Below are 12,998 nucleotides of genomic sequence, written 5' to 3'. Positions count from 1 at the left end.
ACTTGCTGTTCCAACAGGACAATGCACGTCCGCAGGTATCCCGTGCCACCCAACGTGCTCTAGAAGGTGTAAGTCAACTACCCTGGCCAGCAAGATCTCCGGATCTGTCCCCCATTGAGCATGTTAGGGACTGGATGACGCGTCGTCTCACGCGGTCTGCACGTCCAGCACGAAAGCTGGTCCAACTGAGGCGCCAGGTGGAAATGGCATGGCAAGCCGTTCCACAGGACTACATCCAGCATCTCTACGATCGTCTCCATGGCAGAATAGCAGCCTGCATTGCTGCGAAAGGTGGATATGCACTGTACTAGTGCCGACAATGTGCATGCTCTGTTGACTGTGTCTATGTGCCTGTGGTTCTGTCAGTGTGATCTTGTGATGTATCTGACCCCAGGAATGTGTCAATAAAGTTTCCCCTTCCTGGGACAATGAATTCACGGTGTTCTTATTTCAATTTCCAGGAGTGTATAAAGACTTCCCAGGACAACACGCTGCAGATCGATTTTTAGCTGATAAATCGAAAGCAATAAATATGAAAAAGGAAAGTGGTATAGTGCAGTGCATCGTAGCATTTGTACTTGATAACACCATGCAAGGTAAAATTAAGTTGGGCTTATGTGTGAAGAAGACAATGATAATGAAGAAGACGCTAGGGCAGGGGTATTTAAAAAACTATCCTGGCAACGATGTATGCAGCTGAAGGCGCCATGAAGCATAAAGGACTAATTAGAGAACCCCGCGTTCTTCCGATGGGAAAGACATCAGGTGGAATTGTCCTGTTCTTCATTCCTTTCTTAGCAATGAGTTCACTGGCTTGTGGTGCTGCCGCTATTACCAGAACAGTCAAGAAAACAAAGAACTCCCAGTAGCAGCTAGAGGAGGTAAGGAGACATAATCACATGATGGAAGCAGCAGCCATTGGGAAATGACATTACCGGAAACCATACAAGAATGGACAGGGTCTCTTCATTAAAAAAAGGCCTGTTTTAGTACCCTAGCGGACAGACTGCTCATAAATAGAGATCGGCTCAAATTTGTCAGGAAAAAATTCAGCATTCCAAGATTCCATGGTGTATATATGTGGGATGCATTACCAAAGACTGTGTGGAAATCTAGAGAACGTGGAATTGTGAATTTAGATATTACTTGGGGGACCATATATCCACTACGTGGTGTTTGTGAAAAAAAAATACAACTAACTTCTGTTATATCGACTCAATTTGAGATCTGCATCCACCAGAAGAGTTACAACGACCCCTCACCGACAGAAGACTTGTGTTCTATAATTTTGGTCGCTACCTAGACACCAATACTTACTTGTGTGGATATCAATGCATCATGTTCCTCCTAAAGTTTTCGAAGAAGCGTACATAAGAATAGAGATTAAGCATCTGCTCATTTGAGGTTCAAATGCGGAGTCATGTACTGTGACTTTAAAATAACGATCTCCATTGTTATGCTCGAATTACTTCCCACCGAATGATTTAATCAACAAAGAGTGAACTATTGCACTGACTGGACTGGAGACATATAACGCCACTCTGTATATCTCAGAGGCTAACAATATATTTCATCTTAAATAAAGTTATCTTCACCGATGAGTGTTTCACATGCCTTCAGTCAGACAATCGTCGTAGACGTGTTTGGAGGCAACCCAGTCAGGCTGAACGCCTTAGACACACAGTCTAGCGCGAGCAGCAAAGTGGAGGTTCCCTGCAGGTTTGGGTGGCGTTATGTGGGGCCGACGTACTCCGTTGGTGGTCATGGAGGCGCAATAACGGCTGTACGAGAAGTGAATGCCATCCACCGATCGATAGTGCAACCGCATCGGCAGCATATTGGCAATGCAGTCGTCTTCATGGACGACAGTTCACACCCTCATCGTGCACATCTTGTAAATGACTTCCTTGATGATAGCGACATAGCTCGACTAGAGCGGCCAGCATGTTCTCCAGACATTAACTCAATCGAACATGCCTTGGATGGATTGAAAAGAGCCGGCCGGAGTGGCCGAGCGTTTCTAGGCGCTACAGTCTGGAACCGCGCGACCACTATGGTCGCAGATTCGAATCCTGCCACGGGCATGGATGAGTGTGATGTGCGTAGGTTAGTTAGGTTTGAGTAGTTCTAGGTTCTAGGGGACTTATGACCTCAGCAGTTGAGTCCCATAGTGCTCAGAGCCATTTGAACAAATTGATTGAGGTATCTACGCCCAATCGACTTTGAGGTGTGAGACAATCTAGACTAAAAGTGTCTTGATGAACTTGTGGATAGTATACCATTACAATAGGATGTGCTACTGGGTGTTAGAGGTACTAGTGTGTACATCAGTCTGGACCACCACATCTGAAGGCCTCGCTGTATGGTGGTACAACATGCAATGTGTAGTTTTCATGAGCAATAAAAAGGGTGGGAATGATGTTTATGTAGATCTCTATTCCACTTTTCTGTACAGGTTCCAGAACTCTCGAAACCGACGGGATGAAAAAAATTTTTATGTGTGTATATGGTGGAATTTCCGCTGGACACTGTTCAGAATCTTTGACCTGCCTACGTACAAGCTTCAGCAATCAGTCGATCTAATAGAGATCGTGTACTGTAATAAGAGGAAAGAACTGCAAATTTCCTGTAATGTGAATATATGGTACGAAATTTTAAAAGTAAGTTATGTACCTACAAGGATGATATGCTGATGGAATCGCACCTCGAGGCTGTTCCACGATATAAGGGACCCTCTTTCAGCCTTCAGTTCCTGAATTAATTCATCCTAAATCAGATATATGAACATTGTTACAAAACAAATTGGGAAAACATACTACGAATCTGAACACAAACGAAAACATAGCCTGAAATCTGACCATAAACTACGAAAGTGTATTAAGAAGTATGATCTCACACTCACACACACACACACACACACACACACACACACACACACACACTGAGGATCTCGTACACGGAAACATGGTATAAAGGGATGTGATAGCAAACCAATTTAGAGGTGTAAAGCTGCTGAAGAAGTTGTACAGACACATACATACATGATATGAAGGGACAGACAGCAGACTACTACTGAAGTGTAGGAAGTGTACCAATCTACAGTTGTATAGCTCATAAGGAACTTGCACGCAGACATACACATATGTGGTTTTAACGAGTTGTTGAACATATGTACTTACATGGCTATTCTTCTTCATCTGGTCTCAGGAGTTTGTCACTGGCGCTGCCACCGGATGAGGTGTGCTTCATGGTGTTCATGGAGAGGCAAACAATCACAGATGCGGGCTAAGGCAGGATGAAGATGACTGTAGAGGAGGTAGGGTCTATGTAATCTCAAGCTTCCCCTCTAATTTGGTGGAAGCCAATAAGATTTTAGGAATTCTGAGAATGAAGTTGAAGCAAATCCACTTGTCTACCTTTCTCAACATGTTAGGCCGAGAGCCATTGTCCTCTAAGACCTGATGGCTTCTACTCGATGGCCTCGAACTAGAAGGAGCAGTAGATCACTAGGGAGACAAATTGCCATGTTTCAGGCAAAACGGTAAGTTTCCACAGAGGAAGTAACTGCCTACTTTTTCTCCTAGGGTGGTCCAGACTCCTATGTGAGGGGAAAAAAATTTACTTACTGTAACGAGTCAGTAACCTTTGACAGTGAAATACTTTGTTCTGTTTCAGAGAAAGCTACGGTCCCAATTTTCCTGGTATACCACAACTTTCTAACTTGGTCTAAATTTTTAATTCCAATACCACCACTGTTCCGCGTTCAGATCCAGTTACTGTTCCTATCAAGCAATGAGGTTGAGCCACCGACTGTCACACATTAACACAGCATAGACAATTTGAGATACAACTACTTGCAGCTCACACTGGCCCAATTACTCAAATAACTGCCGCTCATCGGTTTCACGTCGACAGTCACTGCTTGTCTTCCCATCGGCCACAAGCCGTTATTAGCTAGTCACAGTCGACCTTACGAACTACCTTAATGCTAATTTTTAACACGGTACTGAACCATCAGACAAATTCAAAGGGCCCCAAACAGCACCGATAACATGCACCTGGTCCCTGCTCCACCGAGGTCTCTCCGAACGACCTCCATTTCCGAAGCGATGTTTCCAAGTCGTTGGCACTAAGCTACAGGCGACAAGCGACTATGGTGCAGGTCACACCACAGCACAACACCTCCTCCCCCCTCCTCAGCGATTATGGCTGCTCAGGCGTTAGCTACAACGTTCGCTCTCCAGACAGACTCGGCGACTAGAGAGGACAATTACAATTTTACACGCACGTGCTGATTTTGTGTCCTCACAGGGTTGTCTCCAACAGATTTCTTTAAAATTTGCTTCGTTTCTGTATGACTGTTCGCAAGTCTCAAAGAAAATTTTATACAAGCATTCTCCTCTCTCAGGTTAGTAATCACAAAACCCACGAACTACAGCAGTGGATGATGATCTACATCTACATCTACATGACTACTCCGCAATTCACATTTAAGTGCTTGGCAGAGGCTTCATCGAACCACAATCATACTATCTCTCTACTATTCCACTCCCGAACAGCGAGCGCGAAAAACGAACACCTAAACCTTTCTGTTCGAGCTCTGATTTCTCTTATTTTATTTTGATGATCATTCCTACCTATGTAGGTTGGGCTCAACAAAATATTTTCGCATTCGGAAGAGAAAGTTGGTGACTGAAATTTCGGAAAAAGGTCTCGCCGCGACGAAAAACGTCTTTGCTGTAATGACTTCCATCCCAACTCGTGTATCATATCTGCCACACTCTCTCCCCTACTACGTGATAATACAAAACGAGCTGCCCTTTTTTGCACCCTTTCGATGTCCTCCGTCAATCCCACCTGCTAAGGATCCCACACCGCGCAGCAATATTCTAACAGAGAACGAACGAGTGTAGTGTAAGCTGTCTCTGTAGTGGACTTGTTGCATCTTCTAAGTGTCCTGCCAATGAAACGCAACCTTTGGCTCGCCTTCTCCACAATATTATCTATGTGGTCCTTCCAACTGAAGTTGTCCGTAATTTTAACACCCAGGTACTTAGTTGAATTGACAGCCTTGACAATTGTACTATTTATCGAGTAATCGAATTCCAACGGATTTCTTTTGGAACTCATGTGGATCATCTCACACTTTTCGTTATTTAGCGTCAACTGCCACCTGACACACCATACAGCAATCTTTTCTAAATCGCTTTACAACTGATACTGGTCTTCAGATGACCTTACTAGACGGTGAATTACAGCATCATCTGAGAACAGTCTAAGAGAACTGCTCAGATTGTCACCCAGGTCATTTATATAGATCAGGAACAGCAGAGGTCCCAGGACGCTTCCCTGGGGAACACATGATATCACTTCAGTTTTACTCGATGATTTGCCGTCTATTACTACGAACTGCGACCTTCCTGACAGGAAATCACGAATCCAGTCGCACAACTGAGACGATACCCCATAGGTCCGCAGCTTGATTAGAAGTCGCTTGTGAGGAACGGTGTGAAAAGCTTTCCGGAAATCTAGAAATACGGAATCAACTTGACATCCCCTGTCGATAGCGGCCATTACTTCGTGCAAATAAAAAGCTAGCTGCGTTGCACAAGAGCGATGTTTTCTGAAGCCATGGTGATTGCGTGTCAATGGATCGTTCCCTTCAAGGTGATTCATAATGTTTGAATACAGCATATGCTCGAAAACCCTACTGCAAACCGACGTCAATGATATAGGTCTGAAGTTAAATGGATTACTCCTACTACCCTTCTTAAACAATGGTGCGACCTGCGCAATTTTCCAATCTGTATGTGCAGATCTATCGGTGAGCGAGCGGTTGTATATGAGTGCTAAGTAGGGAGCTATAGTATCAGCGTAATCTGAAAGGAACCTAATCGGTATACAATCTGGACCTGGAGACTTGCCCGTATCAAGTGATTTGAGTTGCTTCGCAACCCCTAAGGTATCTACTTCTAAGAAACTCATGCTAGCAGATGTTCGTGTTTCAAATTCTGGAATATTCCATTCGTCTTCCCTGGTGAAGGAATTTCGGAAAACTGCGTTCAATAACTCCGCTTTAGCGGCACAGTCGTCGGTAACAGTACCATCGGCACTGCGCAGCGAAGGTATTGACTGCGTCTTGCCGCTTGTGTACTTTACATACGACCAGAATTTCTTCGGATTTTCTACCAAATTTCGAGACAATGTTTCGTTGTGGAACCTATTAAAGGCATCTCGCATCGAAGTCCGTGCCAAATTTCGCGCGTGTGTATATTTTAGAACATCTTCGGGATTTCTCGTTCTTCTGAACTTCACATGCTTTTTCCGTTGCCTCTGCAACAGCGTTCGGACGTTTTTTGTGTACCACGGGGGATCCGTTCCATCTCTTACCAATTTATGAGGTATGAATCTCTCAATTGCTGTTGCTAATATATCTTTGAATTTGAGCTACATCTCGTCTACATTTGCATAGTCAGTTCGGAAGGAATGGAAATTGTCTTTTACGAAGGCTTCTAGTGACACTTTATCTGATTTTTTAAATAAAATTATTTTGCGTTTGTTTCTGATGGATTTGGAAGAAACTGTATTGAACCTAGCTACAACTACCTTGTGATCACTAATCCCTGTATCAGTCATGATGCTCTCTATCAGCTCTGGATTGTTTGTGGCTAAGAGGTCAAGTGTGTTTTCGCAACCATTTACAATTCGCGTGGGTTCGTGGACTAACTACTCGAAATAATTTTCGGAGAAAGCATTTAGGACAATCTCGGAAGATGTTTTCTGTCTACCACCGCTTTTGAACAAGTATTTTTGCCAACATACCGAGGGTAGGTTGAAGTCCCCACCAACTATAACCGTATGAGTGGGGTATAACGATATACTGTAGACCCAAAGAAACTGGTACACGTGCCTAATATCGTGTAGGGCCCCCTAGAGGATGCAGGACTATCGCAGCGCGAGGTGGAGTGGAGTCGACTAATGTCTGACGTAGTGCTGGAGGGAACTGACACCATGAATCCTGCAGAACTGTCCATAAGTCCGTAAGATTACCAGGGGGCGGAGATGTCTTCTGGACAGCAGGTTGCAAGGCATCCCTGATATGCTCAATAATGTTCATGGCTGGGGAGTTTGGTGGTGTCAGAGTCGTATCTAGACGTATCACGGGTCGTATATCACTCCAACTGCATATGCCCAACACCATTACAGAACCTCCACCAGCTTCAATGGCCCCTTCCGACAAGCACGATCCATGGACTCATACACGTACGCGTCCATCCCTCGATACAATTTGAAACGAGACTCGTCCGACCAGAACACATGTTTCCAGTCATCAACAGTTACATGCGGTGTTGACAGGGCCAGGCGAGGCGTAAAGCATTGCGTCGTGCAGTCATCAAGGGTACACTAGTGGGCCATCGGGTGCGAAAGCCCACATCGATAATTTACGTTGAACAGTACGTACGTTGACGCTTGTTGATGGCACAGCTCTGAAATATGCAGCAATTTAAGGAAGGCTTGCACTTCTGTCACGCTGAACGATTCTCCGATTCTCTCCAGTCGTCCTTGTCCCGTTCCTGTAATAACTTTTTCCGGCCGCAGCAATGTCAAGGATTTAATATTTTACCGGATTCCTGATCGCCACGGTACACTCGTGAAATGGTAGTACTGGAAAATCACCGCTTCATCGCTGCGTCGGAGATGCTGTTTCCCATCGCTCGTACGCCGACTATAACACCACGTTCAAACTCACTCAAATCATTATGACCTACCATTGTAGCAGCAGTAACCGGTCTAATAACTGCGCCAGACACTTGTTTTTGACGTTGCCGACGGCAGCGCAGTGCTCTGCCTGTTTACGTATCTCTGTATTTGAATACGCATGCCTGTACTAGTTTCTTTGGCGCTTCAATGTATTTGGTTTGTGGGGCGCTCAACTGCGTGATTATCAGCACCCGTACAAAGTCCCAAGGTGTACACAGTCCAGTCTTGCCTCTTTCGTGAATAATGATGATGTGATGATGACAACACAAACATCCAGCCCCTGGGGGAAGAAAATCTCCCACCCAGCCTGGAATGGAACCCAGCCCCCCGTTATTCAGAGACAACCACGCTAGCCACTAGACCACGGGTGAAATACGGCAGTGGCGGTACCCTCATTGGCAACTAGTCTGACTACTCAGCTCGGGGCCTTTTTCCATACTTACTGAGAAACAATACGTGGAGAGAAACATTTCGGCATCTGAGTACAGTGCAAAAATTTCGGGATTTTGAGCCCACCTCGCGCATTAGGGCGCACAGTGCCGTCCAGGACTTGGATGCTACTGTTATCGACCGTGTCCTCGTAATTGGAACAAGAGACTCACACGTTCCTACTCCGGGTCTCGCAAAAACAGCAGCCCCGCCGCCTCTGGTTTCGGGCCCGCTGGCGCAGCCGCGAGCTGCCTCTACCCAAGGCACTCATTAGCACGGCGGCCGGGCTACGTGTAATCGTTTACGGGGCGCGCTCGCTACTCACGTTCCCCCCTCGCTCCGAAAAAGTCCGCTGGGAAATTGCGACCCTATCGACCAGATATTATTTATAATTATCGTTAGACTAAACAGTCGGCGATCGCATCGCGCCCTTTAATGACATCTGATAAATATCGTGTACGCGGACGGCGCACAGCTGGCTCGTCCTGCTGTTGCGGACACCGGGTTTTTCGGGACGTTGCTCTCTCCTGCGGAATTCGGTTCCATTCCACCGTGTTGATTGCTCTCGAAACGGGTTGCCCGTTCAGACCGCAGTCGATGTGTGTTGTCAGTTACTGCTTCGTAGCACCACTGATGGCTAACACTAAGTGTTTGTTAACTGCAGGAGTCGTTCCAGGCTTAACCACTTCGGGAGGCAAAACATCATCTCATTTCTTGTGAGAATCAACAGCTGTCTTTTTAAATTTAACCACTCAAACAAAAATTTATGAATTATGAGGAATTGGTCTGAGGTGCGAATCGGAATTTGGACTGAGGAGGGAACCGCACTACGACAGTTCGTGGAGTTGTGTGAAGCCTCTGTGCTGAGGAGGGCTTAAGTCACCTGCAAGACTGTTCCGGGACAGAGAAATTCATCGAGGATGCGATATGTCGCTCAATGAGTATTATGAACGCATCAGCCGTATGTTTTAGGCATAATGTTTAGCATAGTTCGGGTGTTTGGTAGTTTATGGTGGGGTACTCTGTTGAAAAGACTGAAACAAGACGACTGTGTCACAGGTGTACCTACGGCATCACTGCATAGACCTGTAGGTGCAATTGGAATGTCACAAAAATAAAAATTTGGTAAAACGTCCCAAAGACTGCCGGCAGGGCTCTGTTTCTTATTCAAATTTTCGGTAGAGCCATCTCTGAACCATCTTCGCAATATAAAACACACTAGAAGATATATCACCAACGCAGATGGTCTGCTAACTATACTAGCATCCGAAATAAATGCTAAAGTAGACTAAAGTAGTTGGGTAGTTCTAGAAAGCCTCAGCAACTGTTGCGTGGGAAACAAAAAGATAGAAGAACGCAAAACAGTTTATATGTTGCTTAAACGAACATTATCAAGATGGAGAAACCCGGCAATGAAAATAAATGGCCAACCTGTGAAAAGAAAGGGAGTATGGTACAAGGGTATAAACATCGACAAAAAGCAAAACATTCATGTGCATGTAGAAACAGTCTTCCGAGAGGAATTAAAATCCTAAACAAAATAGAAACATTAAGTTTTCCCTGAAACATTTAAATCTCTAATTTATCTACGATAACTTTTGAAGCTGAAGAAGTGAATTAATATTTGTAATGAGACCAGGACTCGAACCTGGGTCTTCTTGCTTACTAGGTAGATATGCTGACCATATTTTTTTTATAAAACATTTATTAAAGAAACAATGCTACGCATTGCAAATACATTCTAAGTTCATGTATTAACCATGGACACATGTTATACATGAAGTTATTTAAACAAAAACAGTTTGATCATTTCAATTATGCTGATGTTAAAGAAAGACAACAGAAGATTGTTTTACTCACTAAATTACCAGAAAGAATTAAGTTAGACATTAAGAATTTTTTTTTAAAGACATACAAACTTCAACATGAAGAAATAAAATCTGCACTTTGAATTACATGAGCTACAATCTTGACAGAAGCATAAATAGTTCTTTATGATGGATATCAACAAGTTGTTGGGATAATTTTAAATATAAACAATTTAATAATCATATTAAACAATTTATGAAATACTTGAGAGTGGCGGAAAGGAGATATATAATAAAGTTTACTAACCGTCCAACTGCACTTTCTGGACATTAATTGAATGTTAAGTATCTGAAGTGATCAGACCTATATAATAAGTCTTTCACTGCCAAACTGACTTAGAGATCACAGTACAAAAATGAATAGGGCAATGTGCCAGCCATTGAATATTACATTATCAGATAGAATCTTATGGTTTTAACCAATCGATAAAGACCTTTCCATACAAACTGTCTATTTCCAGATTTGTAATATAAGTCAATAATGCACCCTCAATGTTTTGTGTTTCGACACTATTAGACCCACAATCTCACTGTCACATAATTTCTTTACATTAGCTTATAAATTTCAAAAACTACTCTCTGAAGTAGGAAAACCACACACCAAAAATATACTGTAAATTTTTAAATAACATCCTTAAGGTAACTACAATACATCACTGTCAACACAGTCTTCTTTTTTATATTCAAATACAATTTTAGCATATTACCGAACTGTTTCTTGTAATTCGAATACCTTCTAATTTTGTGGAATTCACACAGCATGTGTACCTTGTAGTCTATGATGCTATCGGATCGTAATTTGTTAAGGACGTACTAACAAAGTCTCCCAGCAACCAGTACACAGCGTTATTTTTTGCTTCTGGGAAATAGCGTGCTTCAGGCCTGTGTATCAATGACAGCGATATATACTCAGGGGATGTTCTTGTAATCAGAGCTATTTGCTCCCTGATCCACTTCCAATTATTCATGTGACCACTGCAAGTATATCTATGAATTATTGTGTCAACTGGATGACATTGTTGACATACATTTGTTTCACAGAGTTTGATTGCGCGCAGTCTTTCATTGGTGCCAACTATGTTGTTAACTGTCTTGTATCATGACGTTTTGGTATTAGACGTGAGCACATTAGAACCATTGCTTTCCCAAATCTCAGTCCTCTCAATTTTAGGAAACGGTCGTTCTATTTTGTACCTTCCTTCGCTTTTCTTTCGTGCCCGCATTATGGCTCTTGATATTAAGTGTCGTGACTGCCTGAGTTCGACATTGACATAACTAATCTCAACATAGAAAATCCTGACATGCTGTAAGCGACTGTTGATATTCTGCGCGTCAATCAGGGGAAGCAGGCTTCGAGGTTTAAAGATCTCGAAAAGTTGGCTGGTTATGGTTTCTCGTGAGTTTGTTATTAAATTAACTTGCCTTTTGATAAAAAGTGCAGAGGCTTTATCTGTTATATCAGTTAATCCTAGTCCACCATTTCTAGGATCTAAAGTGGCCACTTTAGCAGGTACTCTGAACACTTCACCTCTCCACAAAAAGTTGGTGATTTTGGACATTATTCTCCTCGCCATCATTCTCGGTATTGGAAACAGCTGGGCGGTATGATAAGCATTAGCAAGGGTGCATGAGTTGATATACTGTGTTCTTTGAACTTGGTTCATATATCGAGATAAATTCTCTGTAATAGCTCCTTGCACTTTATCTGCTGAAACTTTCCAATTTAAAGCCGTCATTTTCATAGGGCGTGCTGTCAGAGTGATCCCAAGTGTTTTATGTTGTACTAATTTTGCCCACTCGGCGTTGTTATTATCAAAACCTCTGAGATTTAAGATCTTACTTTTTTTTCGTTTGCATTGGCTCCAGATGCTCTGCAGTACGAATCAGTCACCGTTGCTAGCGTGGTTCCCTCGTCATTATTCCTTATAATGACCATTACATCGTCAGCAAAGGCTGTTATAACTGTTCTATTTCCTGATAATATTAAGCCTTTTAAACTAGCGTGGACATGTCGGAGGAAAGGTTCCAGCGAAACGGCAAAGAGCGACATGGACAGAGGACTCCCTTGAGGAACTCCCCGTTGTATTTGCATCGGCCTGGATTGTTCACAGTTCACCGCTATTTTAGCGTTTATTCCAGTTGCTATTTTCTTAATCAACTGTATGACCCTATCGTTGAAACCTATTTTTTCAATGTCTGTAGAAGATGTTCATGATTTACTACATCGAACGCTTTATAAAAATCTAAAAACAATAAAGCGCACTTTATGTTTGTTACAGAAGTTATTGCAATGATATCCCTGAATTCTGCTAGATTTTGAAAAATGGTTCTGCCTTGCGCATAGTTCTGATGTTGACTAATAATTTTATCCGTAAGGCATGAAATTCTCTTGTTTACTATTCTAGCTATTAATTTATAATCAGAATTCAGCAGTAAAATTGGACGAAAATTATTTAAATCTTCGTTTCCATTATTTTTTGGCACCAGAACAATTTTACTCTCCTTAATAACCTGAATAACCTCATTTACAATGTCCGTAATTTTCGCACCTACCATTGGCCAGTAACGGATGTAAAACTCTGCTGGCACATGATCCGGTCCTGGGGATTTTTTTGATGGTGAGGCGCACAAAGTCTCATACACGTCTTCTTCACTGACAGCCTCGAGAAAATTTTCGTTGTTATCTTCTGTCAGCTGCGGGGCTAGGATGTCAAGGAATTCTTCCAAGGAAGCATCACACCTTTGATGTACAGAATATAGATCGCAATAATAGCAATAAATCTCGTCCATGATACCCTGCTGGGTTCTGAGAAACGTACCGTGTTTTGTTCGAATTTCATCAATAAAGGTCCTTCTCCTGTTCTTCGTATGCTTCACTAAATGATATAGGGAACCCTTCCATTTGACTTCTCTTGATATTAAGTAACTTGGCTTTGACTT

Source organism: Schistocerca gregaria, chromosome 1, assembly GCF_023897955.1.
Source record: "Schistocerca gregaria isolate iqSchGreg1 chromosome 1, iqSchGreg1.2, whole genome shotgun sequence".
Taxonomy (NCBI): Eukaryota; Metazoa; Arthropoda; class Insecta; order Orthoptera; family Acrididae; genus Schistocerca; species Schistocerca gregaria.
The sequence above is the reverse complement of the archived record's forward strand: the minus strand, read 5'-3'. Positions refer to the sequence as shown.